This window comes from Lissotriton vulgaris, unplaced genomic scaffold (genome assembly GCF_964263255.1).
Source record: "Lissotriton vulgaris unplaced genomic scaffold, aLisVul1.2 SCAFFOLD_1422, whole genome shotgun sequence".
Classification (NCBI taxonomy): domain Eukaryota; kingdom Metazoa; phylum Chordata; class Amphibia; order Caudata; family Salamandridae; genus Lissotriton; species Lissotriton vulgaris.
In genome coordinates, this window is record NW_028254107.1 from 428,736 (window position 1) to 451,300 (window position 22,565).

A 22,565-nucleotide genomic window follows, 5' to 3' on the forward strand; every position below is an offset into this window, starting at 1 on the left:
CCATTCTCACTGCGTGGAGGTAATTGTACATTCATACGCAGTCAAGACGCTGCACACTACCCACTCTCTCTGCCCACAGGTGACATCTCGTTGCTTCAGAAACAAGCTTCTTTGCTCACCTTGTGCCATTGGCGTGATTCAAAGAGGGCGCACCATGTGTCGAAGAAGCCTTCTCAGGCGTTGTTACGATGGCCACGCATCATCGCAGAATCCTCAAACATTGAGCTCTGGAGGTGTTGGGGGGATGCCAATTTGTGAAACACAACCTGTTAGATAAAAAGGAAGATAAGATTGTGCGCCATTTCTTTATCAAAGGAGAGAGGAAGTGAGAGAGTGACTGAAAAGAATATTCGCAGCTCACCTTTCTGTCATCAGTGTGTCTTCTGCCACGTGCCAGGACATAGTTCACCCTGAAGCTCTATATCTAAAAGATAGTAAAAGAAAGATGTTATGATTGGTAATTGTCACTATCTTAATGTGGAGTAGAATAACATCGCCCTTTCACACACCTTCCCTCCCGCATTTAAAATACAACTATTTGTACAGTTCCAACTTGTTTATTGGGCTTCGATTTATGAAGAATTAGTAGAGTAGTAATGTTTTCCATCCGGTTGTGAAAGCAAGTGTTGCTCAGTGATACAAGTGGTTTCAATCATCACAAGCGATGGACATTTAACCGACTATAAACACTTTTCTGCTATTGGAAAATAAAATACTAATGCATTAAGATACGGTATATAGGACTGCCTACGCCTAAATTGCTGCGTTGCCTTTTTGTATCCAGTCTGCTACACCCCATCTACTCCCTCCGCTGCACACCCAGGCCTCACTGCTCACCTTTTCGAGGACAGGGTACGTTCTACATCATGCAGTCCCGCTATGCCACCATGAAGTCTCAGATTTGGTGCTGAGTCTTGATATCACTCTAGCAAAGGACATACTCGTGCACCTATCTTCATCGCAGGTTCCTCACCTGCTCAGTCCTTGCGGTTTCACTTACTCAGTGGCGAAAGAGGCCACGCACGTGGTAGTGGGCCCCCCTGTACGATAGTTTAGGCCTACATGAGGCGTTCGAACCACTAGGACGGGCATTCACAGCGCTTGCGATGGGAGAAACTCTAAAATGGCGTAGAGCATGCGCGCTCTGTCTTATTTATTGGTAGGGTCATGTGTATAGTGACACATGTGTTGCATGGGTGTGGTGTGGGTGTATACCAGCCATGAGGGAGTGTGTGTGGGCTGTTCTGACAACTAGACCTGCAAGTAAGAAATCACTACAAGGGAAATCTAGGCCATGTAGCATTGTTGTGTTTCCCTGGTAGCGTAAGCGGAGTGGACTGACCTGACATATGCCAGTGCTGCGCGAGGCTATGAACAATGATTCCGGAACTATGGGCATGGTTCCGTCGTGAGATATTTGAGAAATCAACTGATTTGGGTGTCCGTGTTGTAGTGCTGCTGTCACCCGGGTCTTAAACGCAAATGTGTCATTATGTTTGTAAACATGGAAGGTACGGGGTATCACTGACCTTATATTCATCCATAGTTGCACACATAAAAGATGGTGGACATGACGCATTTCTGCGAATATGAATGTTTGTTGTACATTCAGTGGAGTGTTCTAGCTGTAGTAATACAGGGCTGTGAAAGCTTTAGGTTGTAGTTTTTGACACATGAAGGGCAGTAAATATATATATATATACGTATGTAGTCATTCAAGTATACTGTGGAACTTGGTGCTGGAAATCAGTGTTCGAGGCGCATCCACATCCTGTTATTGTAGAGAAATGATGTAATCTACGCGTGCCTGAAAATGTACTGTAAATACGGTGCTCATGTAAATTGCTGATATAGTTTCGGGTCGACTTCTTGCTATATAAATATGCTAAAAAATCCAAAAAAACAAGAAATAGCACACACTTATAAATTGACTTTACACTTTCTTTGCAGTATTGTAATGATCCACTTTGTACGTTCGAATTTGTAGAATGAGCGAAAGTTATATAATCAAAGTTTTTGTTACTGGCAGAGGTAATATTGTTGCATACGCTATTTACAGCACAATATAATGTGGCAGGGCCCAGGAGCAGCATTTTACAAACATAAAAAGTACACAAACACAGATGGATAGATGAAGTGGGTACGGGCACATGTGCTCGACTCCATTTTATTACGTTGCTGTTGGTATCAAGTACAATAGTAATCATGATATCATACTTAGATATTTAATCATAAACGGTTTATGACTTCTGCTGTACAAATATAGGAGCACTACATATGAAATAATACACAGAAGATCCTATCGTAAAGGATTCATGAGTTGTGGTGCTCTGAGGTAGGGGCGGTTTGTGTGGAGCCTGCGATGATGCGTGGTCCAGGCAGACAGCACTGGTAAGAATGTGTTTTGACTACAAAATTTTGCCTTAATAAGGCCACGTGCCAATTATTTATGGTGTACTGAGTTAGTGGTAAGTCTGCTGTTTAGAGTGTGCCCTGCGATGATGCGTGGTCTGAAAGGGCTGCACTCAAAGCATTGACTGTTGCATACTGGACTGCATTAACTTTGAGGAAAAAAACTAGCTTCGATGGTTACCAATTGCTCTGCAAACTAGGTCTACTGATTGCTCACCATAACAAATTAAACGATTGCATTTCACCCAGTGTATTGTAACTTTCTCAAAATGGGGACGTATGTCTGGTGGCGATGTTAAAGGTGATGCCCCAGAGGTACTTCATTTTGTTGGTGGTGGAGGTAAATTTTGGAGCAGTGTTCTACATTCTTTGTGAGCAGAGTTCAGAGGATGCAGGGATTAAAGTTGCTTGCGCATACTAGGAGTGCCACAGGAGTATTTTTTGTCTCTGACTTAAATAAATCAAGGATGATTTCCCTATTGTCTGTAGTGTAGCTCCAAAGCTAACATCAAGTTGTAAACCCTGCTGTCCACAATGTAGATCTTAGGCTGCACTGCATTTTCTGTAATAACGATTGAAATAAAATATGAAACATGTATGGAATACATTGTCGAAATGTGTATGTTTCAGGGACATTATAGTTCAAGTTGTGACCTGTGCTGTCCGCAGTGTAGACTGCCATTGAGTGTGCCTTTGCACTTGCAGCGTGAATTTTGTTTTTCAACTAAACCTAGAACTGATAAAAAAGAAGTTTTTGAAGGAAGCATAGTAAAGGGATATTGTATAGGGTTTGATAGACATTTTACTTAGTTTGGTACTGCACTCTGCAAATAATGAATGAAGAGTCAGTTGAATTCTGCCTGAATAAGGCCACGTTGCAATAAATTATGGTGCACTGAGTTAGTAGTACCTTTGCGACTGAGCGTGTACGTAACCTGGAATGACGCGTGGTCCCGACAGGCCGCACTGTGGGTAATGTTTTTTAACTACTGAATTTTGCCTTAATAAAGCCACATGGTGATTATTTATGGTGTACTGATCTAGTGGTACGTCTGGTGTTTAGCGTGTGCTCACCCTGCAATGATGCATGGTCTGAACGAGCTGCACTCAAAGCATTGAATGTTGAATACTGGATTGCATGTACTTTCAGGGGGAAAAAACTACCATTGATGGTTATCAATTGTTCTGCAAACTAGGTCTACTGATTGCTCCCCATAACAAATTAAACGATTGGACTTCACGCAGTGCATTCTATCTTTCTCAAAATGGGTACGTATTTCTGGTGGCGATGTTGCAGATTGGGAGCATTTGATTTCCTTAACCGATTATAGTCTCTTACACAATTTGCATCAGTACTAATCTTGAATTGTGAACCCTAATGTTCGCAGTATAGACCGGAGGCAGTCATCAGGAAGGGCTCACAGCCATGTGTCATTGACTTGAGCTGTATAGAGTTAGTGGTAGGTGTGGCTCTCAGTGTTTACACAGCCATCAATGATGCGTTGTGTGGGCTAGCCGCACTGGGAGCAATGTTTTTGCCTAGTGAATTCTGTCTTAACAAGGCCACGCGGAGATGACTTGTGGTGCAGTGAGTTAGTGGTACCTGAAGAACTCAGAGTGTGCGCACCCTGAGATGATTCTTGGATTGGGCGGGTCCCACTAGTACAATGTCTCTTGCCTGCTTGTATGTGTCATGTGCAATCGGCATTCCACCTGAATCGTGAGCCCTCACAATGTAGATCGAAGGCAGTAGTTAGTACAGACATTGAGGAATGTTTTTTGTTGCATCCTTTAACAAAATATGAGAACATAGAGTACAATTGTCTCTGCCTTAAAGAAAGCAAGGCTAAATTTCATGCTGTCCGTAGTGTAGATCCAAAGCTGAATTCAAGTTGTGAACCCTACTGTCCGCAGTGTAGATCGAAGGCAGAAGTCAGGACAGACATTGAGGAATGCTTTTTGTCACATCCTTTAACAAAATCTGAAGACATAGAGTACAATTGTCTCTACCTTAAATAAAGCAAGGCTTGATTCAATCCTGTCCGTAGTGTAGATCGAAAGCTGAATTCAAGTTGTGAACCCTGCTGTCCGCAGCGTAGATCAAAAGGCAGTAGTAGATACAGACATAAGTCTTTGGTGCTGTGGCGCTGAGTACGCAATGGGCCTGTATCGAGGAGGCAAGTGGTCATGGCGGCAGCCACGTGGCAGGGTGAGAACCTTCGCTGTGCCATAGTCTTTTGTCTTTGCACAAGTGAACCACGCCCAAGGCTTAGCCTATGTATTTATACTCTTACGCTGGAGTTTCGTACGTTGGACCCGCCCACACCGCTTCTTCTTCAAGGGGGCGGGACAACACAGCTACATCACCGAGATATTCCCCAGTGTCTGAGATAATATGATTGCGTTCACTGTACAGTACACTACATGTATCAATACTATATATCCACATGGAAACATTTTTTGTTTCTATAGTGAGTTGTGTATAGCATCTCACCGGTACACTTGGGATTCTGTAAAATATTGTTGATGTGCAAATTTACTCCCTTATACATAGTTGGTTGCTACATCTCTGAACATTCAGCTATTGTGTGGTTGAGAGGATATGGTATCTTGGGAAGGTACGTTGTCCTGTTTTGCCGTGCCTCTGAGGTAGTAGGGGGAGGGGTCCAGGGGGGGTGGATGTGGTGGTGGTGACGCTGGGTGCTGTGATTTTGTTGGGTGTCGGAGGTGCATGATTAGTACCTCTATCACATATTCATCTTTAAATATGGGTGTGTGTTGGGTGTAATTCACGCAGTAGATAGTCGTCCTCCTTACAGCAGTTAAATGTTGATGTTAATTTGTTACTGGTAAGTGGAGCTATCGCCTGTTTTTTTAGTGGTTTGTGGCGATTTTGTTGGCGGAAGGAATCAATTGAAGAGTGGTGATATTTGCAGTTTTGACTAGGTTGCAATTGGGATGATAATTAAAAAAGAAAGAAAAAAACAGATATGCTTAATGAACATTATAATTAGAAATGAGCATTTAAAAACATTTAAAATTCACTGAAAAAAACATAGGTTTCAGGCAGGTTATAGTAAGGAGTTAACATTTAAAAAACCTTAGAAATTCACTGAAAAAAACATAGGTTTCAAGCAGGTTACATTTAGGAATTACCATTTAAAAACCCTTAGAAATTCATTAACAAACACATAGGTTTCAGGGGTCTTATAGTTAGCTGGACATTTCACTCATACAAAACCATTAAAATTCCTCTGTTATATTTAGTTGTACTAACTGTAACTCTCGCACCCGCAATACATTGGCGATGATGTCACATATTACATCATTCATGACATGGTAAGTGACATCACTGATGACATCTCAAATGACATCACTGATGACATCACTGATGACATCATCCATGTGACAATCAGTTACACCTCATCATACACTAGTATAACCTTTCATCACTCACTGTAAAATACAGAGTACCATAGTTGAATCCATTGACACACCAATACAAGTATCTAAAAACTCACTCAGTGATTTCTAGTTCTACACACACATCTAATCAATTACCAACAGATTCACTCATACATGTTGTCAATGATCAATAGAACACTATCAAATATACTTATACACCTGTATTGATATTACACACCAGCACACATCCTATGCAGTTATGCATTCATCCTACTCACTTTTGCAAACAATATATCCTATTTACATTTACTCAGCTACACACTTATGCAAATAGCACTTTATTTATTCATAATGACAGTTACGCATACTTAGTGTGTTATGAAAGCACTATTACAAGTATACAGTTATCTATACAGTCACTCATGTAATCAATGTGATTGCATGTATGAGTGACTGTATGGGTGAATGGCTGGATGTGTGTGTAGACCTAGGAATCAGTGAGTGGGTATGTAGTAACTGGTATTGGTGTATCTATGGTTCTGAAAATGGTACTCTGTATTTGAGAGTAGATGTATCAAAGATTATATTAGGGTGTGAAGAGATGAATCAGATTATCACGTGGATGATGTCATCAGTGATGTAATCAGTGATGTCGTTTGCGATGTCATCAGTGATGTCACCAGTGATATCTTCTTTTCTTCAAATCTTTATTTCGATCACATGATCATAAAAGATGTACAGAATAATTACATCAGTTAAAAATCGAAAATGGCGTTGTATCATTAATATAAAATACATTTGAAGATTAAAAAAGCAAGTAATAATCACAAATGAGTACCAATACATCAAAGGATAAAAGTCTGTCAAGAGTCTCCAACTCTCTTTATCAATCGGGTTCGGGCATACCACATTGCAGTTAAGAATTTTGCCAAAGCAAACACAATTGGTGGGGATAAATCAGTCTTTAAAACTCTGTATGCGAGTAAGAATGTTCTGAATCCCATGTTTTTAAGGAGGGGGACAAGCCAGTATTTCCTGCTTTTCTGATAGGCTCGACAGAAAAAAAAACACATGCACATCGTTCTCCTTTGTGTGGCCACATGCAGGGCACATCTCTGCAGGAGGCCGACAGGACCATGCTACGGTAAAAGACCATCAGTGGATTGCGGGTGCGCGATATATAGTTAGTGCAACTAACTATATATGCAAATTTCAATGGTTTTGTGTGAGTAAAATAAAGTTTTGTAAATGCTAATCCCTAACTATATATGGTCTATAACCTATGGTTTTTTCAGTGAATTTTCAAGGTTTTGTAAATGCTAATTCCTAACTATATATGGTTTATAACCTATGGTTTTTTCAGTGAATTTCAATGGTTTTTTAATAGCAAATATCAAAAGCTGTAAAATGTATTCTTCTTTTAAAGGAAAAATATATTTTATATGTTTTTAATATAATTTTTTTATGTATATATATATTTTTTTATTATTTTATTTTTGTTTCGCTACCGGTCCGCGCACCGGGTAGCTTCCCGTTAGCTCAATTTGGTGCCGCGACCCGGTCCGCGAACCGGGAAACGTTCCGTTAGTGCAACTGCCGTGCAAGAAAACAACATTGTGACGCGTCACGTAAATGCGACGTATCGCGTTGCCGCGTAATGCGTTTTATGACGCGCCGCGTTAGTGCACCCGGAAGTGCTCCGGAGCGCGAACCAAGGCGTGAAGGGCAGCACCCCGGAAGCGCTCCGGGTGCGGAGCGGGACGCATAAAGTAAGCATAACAGGTCATGTGACTTGTTCATAAAACTTTTCATTGGTTCATTTTACTTTTGGTTTCCTAATGATGTAAGGCTAGGTCATGTGACCTGAAAATAACACTTTTCATTGGTTTATTACATTTTTTTTCACAAATGATGAAAACCCCACCTTTTTTCCTCACTCTGACTTTCATTTTTATGAGAGAAAGACCTACTTTCAAAATTTTGAAAATGGCAAGTGTTGTAGCTGCAGCTGCTGGAGGCACTCCACCACCACCACCACCACCAAAAAAGGATGGACCACCTCCTCAGGTCCTCCTTAATCAAGAGGAGGAAGAAGAGGAAGAAGAGCAAGAGGAGCAAGTGAGCAGGCTGTTTTTACGGGAAGTACCAAGGAGGTCCCATGTGAAACTAAATTACATCTGGCAATTCTTCACATATCCCCAAGGACAAAAAAAAGTAATTGTCACATGTTTGATCTGTGACAAAGAACTATCCCGAGAAACAGATAAAAAGTACAGCTATGGGAATTACACCATGCATCGCCACATGGAGAGGTGGCACCCTATTAATTACAGTGCTGCACAGGTACGTGACCTACAGGAAAAACCCCCTCCTGTGGCCAGTACATCAGCTGAACAGGCAGTGACTGGACCAGAGGCGAGGGAGACAGTCCCAAACATACAGATGAACTTTGGTGATATGAAGCATACCTGTATTTTTTGCGGCAAATTGATTTCCTATGGGGAGAAAAGTATAACTCTCATCAACACAGCTTATGAAAATCATAAATGTCCAAAACGGCCCAGAAAGTAAATTATCTTTTTTTTTTGTTGCTCCTGTTGAGCCCTTTATAATGACTGATTTTCGTTTCCCCCCCCAAAAAAACAAAAAAAATATAAAACCGTTCATAAAATACAAAAAAAGTAAAAAAAGTTCATAAAAATAAAAAAAAATGTAAAACAACAAAAACAATAAAAAAAGTTCTTTTCAGAACTACCTCCCATTTATAAAAAATTGCTAGAATATTTAGCACTCTGGCAACCTCTTTTTCTTTTGACTCGCTTCCCGGTTCGCGCGCCGGTACGCGAACCGGAAGCGAAACAAAAAAAAAAATTTAAAAAAGGAAGAGTGAGTATAAGGGAAGGAAACAGAGAGAAAAGGAATGAGGGAAGTAGCAAAGGCAGGAAACTGAGGGTTAAAGAAATGAAGCAGTGGAACTAATAAAAGTTAAATGTGATAGAGATGTAACGGAAAGAGTACTAAACACTTACCTTATAATTGTCGTTAACTTAGTCACTTGTTATTTTTATACTTTCAATCTGTGAAAGAAAGAACAAAAATTTAAAAATTGATAGAAGGTAGTAAAAGATGAGTGAGCATGAGACAAGATGAATACATATTAAAAATCACAATTCAAAGTACAAAATTAATTATACATATTAAATGGTTTATTTTTGCTGTTCTTAGAATATATCAAATTTCACTCAAAACAGTGAGTTGAAGGTATTCATCATATAACAGCGGGGACAAAAAAACACAATCAAAATGATTGTGTTTAAAAAACCCATATAATATAACCAATCAGAAATCAGAACTCCTCAAAAGTAACTTACTTTCCATGACGTCAAAGGATGTCCTATGAACAGCTTATACTCTGTTGTGCTGTTATTATTTTCTGCCCGCCACTTTCTGAAAGAAAAGCTCCATCGTTTTAACAAAAATGTGACATACAAAGCAATTTAAAACAGCACACTAAATTATATCAACACCTAGAATTATTATAGTCCAGTTACCTACCCTAAATTCTCACTTCTGAAAACAAGTCAAAAGGCAACATTGCTTCATAGTCAAATTGTAATCATTGCCGAAAGACCAGCCTTTTTTACATTTCAAATAAGCTGTGTAATATCCTGATGTTGTCAAGGACCATCATGTCATATAATAGCTGCAGTTACAAATGTTCTTTCTGAAATCGACGACTGTGTACCCAAAACATTTTTAATTAGACTTGACAACTTATTTTCATCCGGTTTATATAGTTGGAATTGTAAAATGACATTTCACCCATAAGTTTCTATAAATAATGTGGACAGCATTGCAGACTTACATTACCTCTACTCCTTGTTTTGATCTGCTGCTTGAATTAGCTTATTAAAACAAACAGTTTTCGCTCTGTACTACACTTATCCACAAGGCTATATAGTGTAGGAGCCATTAGAACCTCTTGAAATTCCTCAGAGCAAATCCCGAGATTCCTTCCCTAAAATTTTGGTTGTAAGAACACCAGGTAAGAATTTTTAAGGTGAAAAGGCAATCTTTTTTTGAAAGTTAAAACAGAATCATTGCAGAATGACCAGCCGTTTCCAGATTTCAAATAAGTTGTGTAATGTCCTGATGTTGTTGAAGGACCCTCATGATATATAATTGCTGCAGTTAGAAAAGTCCTTCCTGATATTGACAACTGAGAAGCCACAAAATTTTTAATTAAAGTTGTCAATTTTGTTCCATCAGGCCTACATCGTTGGAACATTAAAATGACATACTGGCCATATCTTCGTATAAATATTGTGGACAGCATTGCAGACTTACATTGGCTACACTCCATGTTTTGATCGGCTGCTTTTACTAGCTTATTAAAGGATACTGATTTACTGTCTGGCAAAGTTAAATATATAAATCTTTCTGAGTCTACACTAGTAGTACTTGATAACGTACAATTCTCGCAGTCATGCTGCCGTTGATAAGAAAGGCCAAACAGATGATCTACATCTACACCTTCATCTTGCAATATATTAAGCATATACATTAAAAACTCCTGACAATCTTGCTGAATATTTTGAGAGAATTGTGTTTAACCTGAACATTTGTCTAACAGATTTCGAATTTCAGACACACTTTCTACTCTTGTTCTATCAGCGCTACATTTCTCTAACACAGATTTCAACAAACAGCAAAAACTTTGATCCGAATTGATCACAATCTGTTCTTTTAAAGTTTCTAGAGAAAAGACAACATTAACCACTACATTAGCATAGCAGTTGACACCAGAACTATTTTCAAATTGAAAACCATCAACATCTTCAACAGAATTCATTTTCTTTCTGCTTACAATTTTGGGTTCATCGACTTTTGGTCTTTTTGCTACAACCTCCCTACTATTGGTGACATTTCTTCGTTTCCGGCCTACCACATGTTTCTCAAACAAAGGATATTGAGGCAAATGTGGCGCATACTCTCTTCTTAACCTATTGTATTCCTTAACACAATCTAGATCCGCACAAATGTTTGTGACATCACACTCAATCAAGTACAATCCTGATAAAGTTCTGACTCGTGACAATGCTATATAAGCCATACCCTCTTTGAACACAGAACTGCCAATATTCACCAAAGCACTGTCTACACTTAAACCTTGTGATTTATGGATTGTCACCGCATATGCCAAGCAAACAGGAAATTGCTTACGGCGAACATATAAGTCTTTTACAAGCAAAAACCTAGCTGTGCAACGACCAATTAGCTGTACTTCCTCAATGCCATCAAATTTAATTTTTAAAAATTCAATTCCATCTCTATTTCTGTATTTCTCAAAATCAACAACATTACCCATTGATCCATTTACCAGACCTCTTTCAACATGTAAATTCCTTCTCAAAATGATACCGCAATTTAAGCACACATTCAGAGTCTTTTCAAAACCCGCAGTTTTAGATATAGTCTTCTCTAATGAATCCAATTTAGATTTCAAATTCTCAGACAAAAGAATTGTTGCTCCCATATGCTTTATTCTGTCAATAGCTTCCAGTTTCACAATCTCTTGGTTTTCTAAATTCAACATTTTGTTGTTGAAGATGGAACATTCTGCAAGAGTTGGCATCAAACATATTCCAGATTTCTTCTCAGTAATTTTCTGAAAAATATTCTCTGGAAGAACGTCTTCTTCTGGATACAAATTTGACAGTAATCGTGAATGTAAAGCTTCTTTCCCACGCTCGGTCACTTTCCCGATTCTAACATCTTGTAGAATTTTCTTATAATCTTCATCCTTCGCCTGACGCATATTTTCACGCAGCTCAGCATAATTGAAGTTTAACCATATGTTAACGTTGCCAATGCTCCCTAGGCACTTCCTGGTATCTTCATGCGTAAGCAGTTTAAACACGGGTTGTCCTTTCACTGGTGTCAGCTGCAGAAGATCACCGAAAACAATGATGTTTTTGCCACCAAATAACACATCATACTCTGTTTTAAGAACTTCCTGCATTCTCAAATGCACAAAGGCAAGCATGACATTGGAAACCATGCTACTTCGTCAATGATAAGAAGTTTCATCTTCTTCAGGACTCTAGATACTTCACAACAAGCATCTCCAGATAACTTGTGGTATTGTAATTTGTTATCATGCTCCACTGGCAGCATCAGTAGCCGATGCAAAGTAATACCTTTAATGTTATGTGCTGCCAGTCCAGTTGGAGCGGTGACAACACGAGACAGCGATGACTCAGTCCTTTTCTGCAGATAACATGAAATTGCTTTAATGAGGAAACTTTTTCCAGTTCCTGCTTCTCCACTCACGTACAGTCGGACAGGCTTCAACGACGTACATGAGCACTCTTTCTTCTCATGACTTAATCCATGATCAATTTGGTTGGTAACTTCATCATATATTTTCCTCTGCTCAACGTTGAGTTGTCTTTCCAAATCTTCTAAGTTAACCGCATCCTCCTGAGCATGTGCCATGGCTCTTTCCACTTCATTCATGGCAGTGGCAGCTTCATTTTCGATAACTGGTCCTCCTAGTGGATCCTGACTCAATGAAACAGAACTCTGACTGTCCTGAGAACTGTCTCTAGCAATCTCGGCTGCAATTGTTGCTTCCTGCTCGATTTCTGCATTCAACATTTCTAGATATTTTGGAAAAACAGGACATTCTATGGACTCCTTGGCTGCATTGAAAGAGTCTTCGTAACAGAGGAAATCTCCAAGCAGTTCCTCTTCTGCACGCCAAGGCTTGAAAAGTTGCAAAAGAGCTAAATAGAAAAACTCTTTTCTTTCTGGAGATTCGCAATTCAATTTTCGATGATTTACCAATAGACATTTTCTTTGCTTGACCAGACATCCCTCACTTCCAATTACAGCATACACTCCTTTATCAATATCTTCTTTGATGTTCCTCTTGAAAATGTAATTTTGTAGAACCTCATACAGACAAACATTCTCCAGGTGACAGCTTCTATTTGGATAATATGTATCCAACATGTTGGTCTTCAAAATATCTGTACTGCTTGGCTCCTTCTCCGCCAAATACTCAATTTCCCGTACAGGTTTCAGAACTTGATTACGCGTTGCAGCAAGACCAAGACTTGCCCAAATGATACTCCTAGATTTGGCATAGAGACTTGCAGAAGATAACCGGTCAGAACATTTGTAAGCTCCGATTTCTCGATGCGACAACATCTTCAGACTGAAACTGTACAACTTCTTACTGAGGCTCTTTTCATGGGAAATGTCCTCCCACATATCCTTGAGTTCTGTCTTTTCTTTTTTTGTGATGTAAGACGTCACATACCGAGCCACAGCCATAGAGTTGTCAGCCACAAACTGTATATCCATGTTAGCATTCCACATGGACAAAATCACTGGGTTGTAGTCGTTGATGTTCTTGGACTCTTCGTTTTTTTTCAAATTGTATGTATTTTTGGGTGATTTCCTCGTCACATTATGTCGCAGCGAAGACATCAAATTGTTCACTCTTCCTTTAGATATCACGGATCGTGGAAATCCAAAACGACATTTTGTGTAGTACTTGTTCTTGTTTCTGAATTTACGACGACAGTACTTTCCACAACGATGGCTTTGAAACCGTAAAACTTGTTCTCTTAGACTGTTGTCTTCCTTTATCTTTGGAACAGCACATGTAGTATACTGTTCTATGAAATTCATCACTAAGTCATCCGGATCTGTTCCAAATTTGGGTGCATCTTTGATCCATAGCAGCATATGTATATGAGGAGCACCTCTTGCTTGATACTCCTTTCTCCAGAAAAAATCCAACACCTCTCCAAGAGGTGGATTTTTCTTGTTCGTGATGAAAGACATCATAGCTTCAAATCTATGATTGAAGTACCTGCATACATTCACTGGATCCAAAGAGCACAGTTCTCCGGATGTCTTGAATTCAATATTTTCAATGTTTCCATTTGCCTCTTGTAGAAATTCAAGTAAGTCTTCCCAGCCATACTCAGCACAGCTGAGAGTGAGAAACCATGTGGGAGTTCCTAAGTTCCTCAGCATACATTTTAAGTCACCATGATGATGGTACCAATACTCATTAGTACCACGCTGACATGCCATCAGATTAATCAGGTGAGAATCCAAAATACTGTCTTGCACATTGACTTTATCCATAAAGTCCCTTGCTGAGATATTTCGCAGTTGTACACCACTTTTCAGGATGTGGTTCACTGCATAAGACAGTCCAGACAGATCACTTTCAAACAGTAGATGAAACAAATAGGGAATGCATTGACGAAACCTAGGATCTTCTGCATACAATCGTAAAGTCCAGGATTCAGAAGCATGAATTTGATCAGGTCGCTCATCATATCGTCCTCCTCGACCTGTGGGAAATAACTGTGGAAAACACAGAGCTTCCAAACTTTCCTCCCAAACACTAATGGGACTCCCTTTGGCTTGTTTCATTTGAAACAACTCAATAGCATTCCCCATGACTTCCTTGGAATGCAAAGGATGCACACTATAATGTTCATATATTTCTTCATTTTTAGAGGCTTCTACTTTCTCAATTTGTCCAGCACACAATTCGCTGTCTTCTTCTTCACTTACTTCCTCTTCTGCAACACATACATTCTTGTAGTACTCATTGTTTTTTATCAAATACAATGTTGCCTTTTTGACTTTCCTAACATCCACTAAATCTTGCCAGATTTTCTTACTCTTTGTCGGAACTCCATTAACTAGGATAACCAGAGGTTCCTCTTCCACTTTCTCTACTCCAATTGTATTAATGTTTTTCTTCAAATCTAAAGGCAACTAAACAACTCTTCCCTTTAATCCTCTCTGTAAATCTGATGGAGGCAATTTCCCTGTCTTTGGCTCCATTCGTACAATAGCCTGAAAGGGATGCACACTTTGAATCAAAATAGATTCATAAGTATTTAAATCCTTCAATTCAGAAGGAATGTTAACCAATTCTAGATTATTACGAACCGCTCTAGCAGGCATCCGGTTTTGGTTTAATTTGTTAAAACAATAAGTACACATACGTTGGTCCGATCCCAAATCAAAACAATTTTCTACCATCAAGTATGTGGCAAAATCCTTCCATTCACTATTGTTTTCCATTTCACTTTTTGCATATAAATCGACTAACTTAGTCTGATTCTTATAATAAGTCCGTCGACAACACACACAAGTGAAATTAGGCCTCTCACTTGATTTCACCTGAAAGATGGAAATTTCCTTGTGAAACTTATCTATATTAGAAATCTGTACACTCTCTTTCACATTACCTTCTTCTACTGGGTCAATTTCAACATTGTTCTCTTTACTAGCAAAGTAACAGAACTCAATTTCTTCACAAATATTCTTCACATGTAGTTCTGAACCATGCAAAAGAGCACTGCTCAATTGTTTAAGCATAATTGCTGGACTCTTAGCATAATACAACATTCTCACTAATTTCCTCACTTTATTATGATGCACTGCTAGCATCCTGAAATGATGAAAAACACTCTGGCATACTCTTCTAGAAAGACAAGCCAGTAAATGCCCATGCAAACCTGTTACTTCTCTCACTCTGCAAGGATCTAATTCTTGCAACAACTTCATTTTCTGTTTCAAACTTTTCTTATTAAATGTACGAACAAAATCACAAAGCAAATTGATGGAATCCTGTCGCACACTGCAAATACTACTACACTTCCAGGTGTACACTGGACCCTTAGGACATCTTCCTAAAACCTCATCACCTAACACCTCTTCTGCATCTGCAGACGCAAGTTTTTCTTTTTCAACCGGACAACCATCTTTCACCTCATATGCTCGACCACTGGTGTCAACTGCATGCACCAAATCATTGTCCTGGAAGTAACTCTCCTCATTGAAAAATGCCTCACAACTTGAACTATGCATCCATTCTCCTGAGAAAACTTCACAAAAATTACTACGATTAACTACTCTCTTCCATCTACTATTTGATTTGAAATCATAAATTACCTTGTTTAGTTTCCTAATTCTATTGATTACCAAAATAAATAACTTTCGCTTAATTTCGAAAGCCTGATCAATAATTTTCTCTACATTTTTCTTTTTCTTATAAAATGCCACTTTCTGTTGGCCTTTCTTAATATTTTTTAACAAATTGACAATTATCCTGTTGCGGAACATTCGCCTACGAATGTCCCTGAACTGATTTTCCCTTCTACTGCCATGCACAGAGATATCTTCTGCTCTAGCAGAAACTTTTTTGACGGGCCTTTCCTTTTCCTTTAAATTGTCTCTCTTCTTCTGCACTAAAACATGTTCTATAGTGGTATTTTTTTGTCTGCAAATTCTTTTTAAAATTGATTTCATTTTCTTACCCGGAGCTTTTTTGGCGACTTGAAACGATTTTATATTAGAGGACTGCTGCAAATCTTTACCAAGGTGGAGTGTAAGTCGCTTTGCTTCTTTTTGTTTCCTCTGCCTTGAGGGCATTTTTAAATTTTTCAAAAGATCTTCAGTTAAATCTGTGGAAATTTTGTAAAAATGTTTTTATTAACCACTATTACCAAACAGTAAACCAATAACAGTAGGCAAACAATTAACACACTAGTTGTCAATTCTACCTACAGTAATTTAACAACATAGACAAATTTAAAAATCTCAAATAGTAGCAATGGAATGGAATGCTTCTACATATGACCTGTGCTCTGTTATATGTTAATCTCAACTAATTTCGAGACTCTATTTCAGTTATATTAAAAACACCTCACACAGGGTGTTTTTGAAAACTTTTATATAATTTTAAATCAACATCTACAGATTGTTCCTCATCTAGAGATTGTTCCACATCTAGAGATTGCTCCTCATCTAGACATTGTTCCTCATCTAGAAATTGTTCCACATCTAGAGATTGCTCCACATCAGACATTGTTGATGTTATTGTTATTGACTTAAAATTGCCAAGCACACATGAAGGCATATTTACAAGGCCCTTGCACCAGGGGGAAGTGATTTAAAATTGCCAAGCACACATGGGGGCGTATTTACAAGGCCCTTGCACCAGGGGGAAGTGACTTAAAATTGCCCAGCACACATGGGGGCGTATTTACAAGGCCCTTGCACCAGGGGAAAGTGACTTAAAATTGCCAAGCAGACATGAGGGCGTATTTACAACGCTCTTGCACCAGGGGGAAGTGAGTTAAAATTGCCAAGCACACATGAGGGCGTATTTACAGGGCCCTTGCACCAGGAGGAAGTGACTTGAAATGGCCAAGCACACATGAGGTCGTATCTACAAGGCCCTTGCACCAGGGGGAAGTGACTTAAAATTGCTAAACACACATGAGGGCGTATTTACAAGGCCCTTGCAGCAGCATAAGGTGTGGCCTATCCAGAGGTATGCTGGATTGTCTGGCAGCCATGATAAAACCAAGAAATATCCAGAAGCAAAAAGGCAGGTCTTGCAGTCCCAAAAGTTTGTTTGAGGTGAGGCCTACTCAGGGTTGCAGATGAAATGTAGTCTTGTTGAAGAGTACAGAGAAGATAATACATGTGCAGGCCTACAGATGAAGTGAATCATGTCCACTGCACTCTCGAACAAAGGCCAGACCTCCTCTGTCTCCCTGGACAGGCCTAAACCTCATTTGCACAATGTGATTAGTAATGTTAGGAAACACAGGTGATGTAATTGAAAAACGTGCAAATATTTTTGCTCATTTCACAATCACATCACCTGTGTTTCCTCAGCTTAGGTATCTCATTGAGCAGATATAGTCTAGCATATCCAAGAGTACGCAGAAGGTGCGGACTGTATGCAGCAGTGCAATGTACATAATTCTCCTCCTTTGACAATTACAGAAGCCTCAGCATATCCATGCCCCCTAAACAGCCCTAAATGTATATCATTATTATCATAGTGACTATGAAACTCTAGCAGTACATATTGTGAAACCTAAATGACAAGAAACGATTTTTTAAACCAACAAACAAGCAAATTATTCTCCCATATTCATGTTGGGAAGTGAAATATTTATTTAAAAAAGCAGACACCATGTTGTCCTGCTCATAAATGTAAAAAGTATTTTTTTTTAAAAAAAACGATTTTCTGGTCATAATTTGAAAACACAGCACAGCTCCTATGTACAAGCACACCCTAGCTGGCTTCCTTATTTTCTCCAAAAAGCATACTAATCTCTTTCTAAATTAAAGGAATCTTTTCTCATCTTAACACGATTTTTAAACACATCATGTAAGCAAATTAGTCTCCCAGATTCATGGGAGAAGTAACTTAAAATTGTCTAGCACACATAGAGGCGTATTTACAAGGCACATGCACCAGGTGAAAATGACTTAAATTTGCAAAGCACTCATGAGGGTGTCTTTACAAGGACCTTGCACCACCTTTAAAGTCACTTTTAAAATGGGGAAAATGACGTGAATGTGGCTCATAAGCCTTGTAAATATGCCCCCATGTTGACTATGTAACTCTTGCAGAACATATTGTGAAACTTAAATGACTTCAAGAAACGAGTTTTTAAACCAACAAACATGCAAATTATTCTCCCATATTCATGGTGCGAAGTGAAATATTTATTTAAAAAAGCAGACACCATGTTGTCCTTCTCATAAATGTAAAAAGCATTTCTTTTTTTTAAAAAACGATTTTCTGGTCATAATTTGAAAACACAGCACAGCTCCTATGTACAAGCACACCCTGCCAGTACTAATACTTCACATTATCTATAATTATAATTTGTCAAATAAGCAAAATCTTTTTGGAAAAAATAATGAAAACACTTGACACAAAACAGCATTTTAAATGCACAGCTGGCTTCCTTATTTTCTCCATAAACTATACTAGTCTCTATCTAAATTAAAGAGTTTTTTCTCACCTTAGCAAATGCTTTTTGAATTTCAAAACAGTCTCAGACACACACCAATTTTTCTTTAGCAGAGCAAAGGGTATGCACTCCAGAGGCTGCAACCAACAAAGGCACAAACATGCTGTATTTCATCACAAATATCTCTCATGTCACCCAATCAAAACTCTTCCCTCACTTTTTTCAAATCAACAGCCTTCCCCCCTCTGCCCTTTCTGCCCTTTATCCATAGCAACTACCTCCTGAAAGACCTCTCATGTTTACAAGTTCACACAACAATGTTTCAAATGAACTCTGAACTCTCAGTACACCTGCTAATCCACTGCAATGTTTCTTAAAATCATTTTTTCTTAACCATTCAAAATACATCTTTCAAAGAACACATCCATGCACCCTAACTTCCTGTTTTCAGAAATGGAAATCCACCAATCACTGCTAGTGAATCATTAGCACTGAAACTCCACAGTTTTTTTTCTTTACAAACTCCTACTGTTTCAACTGCCATTTCATTCCCACACTTCATCTGACTGCAGCAGAACCTCCTCTCACCATGTTTTCTGTCTGGATTCTTGGACATAGCTACATCCACTGGGCTCACAGGTATGCTGATAACAGAAATTTATACAACCTCAATTTACAAAATGTGGAAATCAAATGGATTGGCCACAGAGGATTGAGATGTCACCAATTGATACCATTGGTGAAAACCTTTTTGCATTTGCCAAACCCTGACCTCATAATAGTGCACTGTGGAGGAAATGATTTGGGCACTTTGACTGGGGTAGGTCTGGAAATGCTTTTAAAGGACACCTTTGAGCAATTGATGGCACTTTTTCCTCAAACTGCCTTGGTATATTCCAATATATGCCAAAGACAGAAATAGAGGTGGTCCAATCAATTTTGTCCACAAATTGAGAAAGCGAGGAAGCATGTAAATAAGTCTGTTTCAGCTTACATGAGAGACCATGGAATAGGCTCCATCTACAACAATAACTTGCGCTACTACATGCAAGATATCTACAGAGGAGATGGTGTGCACTTCTCAGATGAGGGGAACAGAGTTTTCATCCAAAATTTAAGACTGTGTATTGGTACCTACTTATAAGTACCTAGAACTTACACAGAACCCAAAAGCTCTTTTCAGAGCTACCTTAACTATAATTACTCTTTTTAAATTTCGAATGTACCTTTTTTCACTAATTTTCACTTATGTACGCTTCCCGGTTCGCTACCCGGTTCGCGTACCGGCAGCTAACCGCGCAAAAAAATCTATTTTTTTTTTCTCTACATATATGAGCCTCCTCAGCCACCCTCAGAAAACCTAGGGGGTCAGGATACGTCTCCCGTGCCCCCTTATACCCATTTCCCACATTGTTTTTCCTCCATCTTGTGATTAAATTCGACCGAAACACAAAATGGCGAACTCCCGTTACGCTACCGGTGAGCTACCCGGTTTGTGTACCGGGTAGCGCTTCTACCGCGAAAAACCCTCAATAGCCCCCACATCATTCCTAGGGGGTCAGGAGGCTTCTACCTTGCCCCCTTTCATTAATTTCCCCCTTCGTTTTTCTCCACCTCTTGTCTCTCGATCCTACCGAGAGACAAGATGGTGGCCGTTCCGGACTGTTTAGAATGTTGACAGACACCGGAGAGCAAATCAGCTTCGCTTCGCGAAGTTCCGTTACGCGTCAGGTACGCGAACCGGGGCGCTAACCAGAGCGCTGTCACAGATATATCTGTTTTTTAAAACGTTAATTTCTCAAAATCCACTGGAGCACATATATTAAGACATAGCAAAGGCACGTCGGGCAAACCATATCTACAATTTTGCCAAGTTTCGTGTAAATCCATTTAGCCGTTCGAGCTAAAAGTGATTCCAACCGCCCTATGGAAAAATGAATGGGAAAAACGCGTTTTGGGACCCCCTATTTTCTCGGCCCCCCCTTGACGAAACCCCCCCAAATTTTCAGGGGCTGCTCAGAAACAAAATGTGCCATTTTCCTGAAGATTTCAGCCAATTCCGTCCACAAACGCCAAAGTTATTCGACATAGAATTTTCAGAAATCCCATAGGAAAAAAATCCTAACTATATATACCTACTGGCGACCGCCAGTAGGTAATATATATATATATATATATATATTCACTGAAAAAAACATAGGTTTTAGGCCATATATAGTTAGGGATTAGCATTTACAAAACCTTAATTTACTCGCACAAAACCATAGAAATTCGCATATATAGTTAGATGCAATAACTATATATCGCGCACCCGCAATCCACTGCTGATGATGTCACATATTACATCATTAATGAAATGGTCAGTGACATCACTGATGACATCACTGATGACATCTCAAATGACATCACTGATGATATCACTGATAACATCTCATTTGACATTACTGATCACATCACTGATGATATCATTCATGTGATAATACGATGAACCTCTTCAGACTCTAATATAACCTTAGATACACTCAGTGTAAACCGACACTCACAGATTGTCACTCATCCATGGAGTTACTCATACATCTAGTCAGTCATGAAAAGAATCAGTCACTCCTCCATTTCCTCAACTATACAGTTATACACACCTTATTTATTCAAACATATACTAACACATATTTACTCTCTTATACAATTCCTGATACAAGTTTTCAATGATCCATTCAGCCACTCACACATTCACTGGCTCTTATACACAGTAATTTATATATGTGAACTCTCACATGTACTGTGTTTTACATATTTACTTACTTTGACATGTAGCACTGAGATATCCATTCACTCACTAATACACTCGTTCACAGTCAACCACCCATACAGCTGTTTCAACATGCAGTTTTGAACCCATAGATCGAGTGAATCAACTGTTCACACATGTATACACAGAGTCACACACCTCCCAGCCACCCCCACACACACACTTACTCTCCCATAAAAATACTTAGGCAACCAATCAATAACCCATATAGTTACTCATATAGCTACTGATTAACACATGCAGCACTTCATAGAACAAAAGATATAATGATGCACAAATTAAGACAATTTAGTCACTAACCCATGCACTCAGTGAGACACATTTAATCATTTACTCATACAGTCAGTCATGCACCTACTAAATCCTTCATCCAGACACTTATACATCCACTCATTCTTCAATATGTAAGACATATTTTAACTTTACAGAAACATACAGTCACTGGATGATGTCATCAGTGATGTCATCAGTGATGTCACTGACCATGTCATTAATGATGTAATATGTGACATCATCAGCAGTGGATTGCGGGTGCGCGATATATAGTTATTGCATCTAACTATATATGCGAATTTCTATGGTTTTGTGCGAGTAAATTAAGGTTTTGTAAATGCTAATCCCTAACTATATATGGCCTAAAACCTATGAATTTCAATGGTTTTTTAATAGCAAATATCAAAAGCTGTCAAATGTGAAGTACGTGATAGGTAAAAACATTTTCGTATTTATGCACGCTGATGTACTTTGAACGCTGCCCCCCCTCCCCCCTCTTTTCTCTCAGCAGTACTCTCTCTTTGCGGATAGTGAAGGGTAGTTAACGCAGGCCTATGCCCCCGTTCTAATCCGTCGTGTCTGCTTCTTTCTCCATTTGATTGATTGTTATCCAAGCATTTACTGTTTTAGAATTGGTTCTCTTTGGTTCATTCTCTATTTACAAACAAGCACAGAGTCGCAATACTCTGTTTAGTCTTTGCAGATAGTGAAAAATCGTTTTAAAAAACAAAAGGAATCGAGCAAAATCAGTAGGCCACTAATGGGATCTCTTTTTGACCTAGCTAAAATAGAAACATTAAGAACAACAACCTCATGAGAAATACGAAATTAGTGAGATGAAC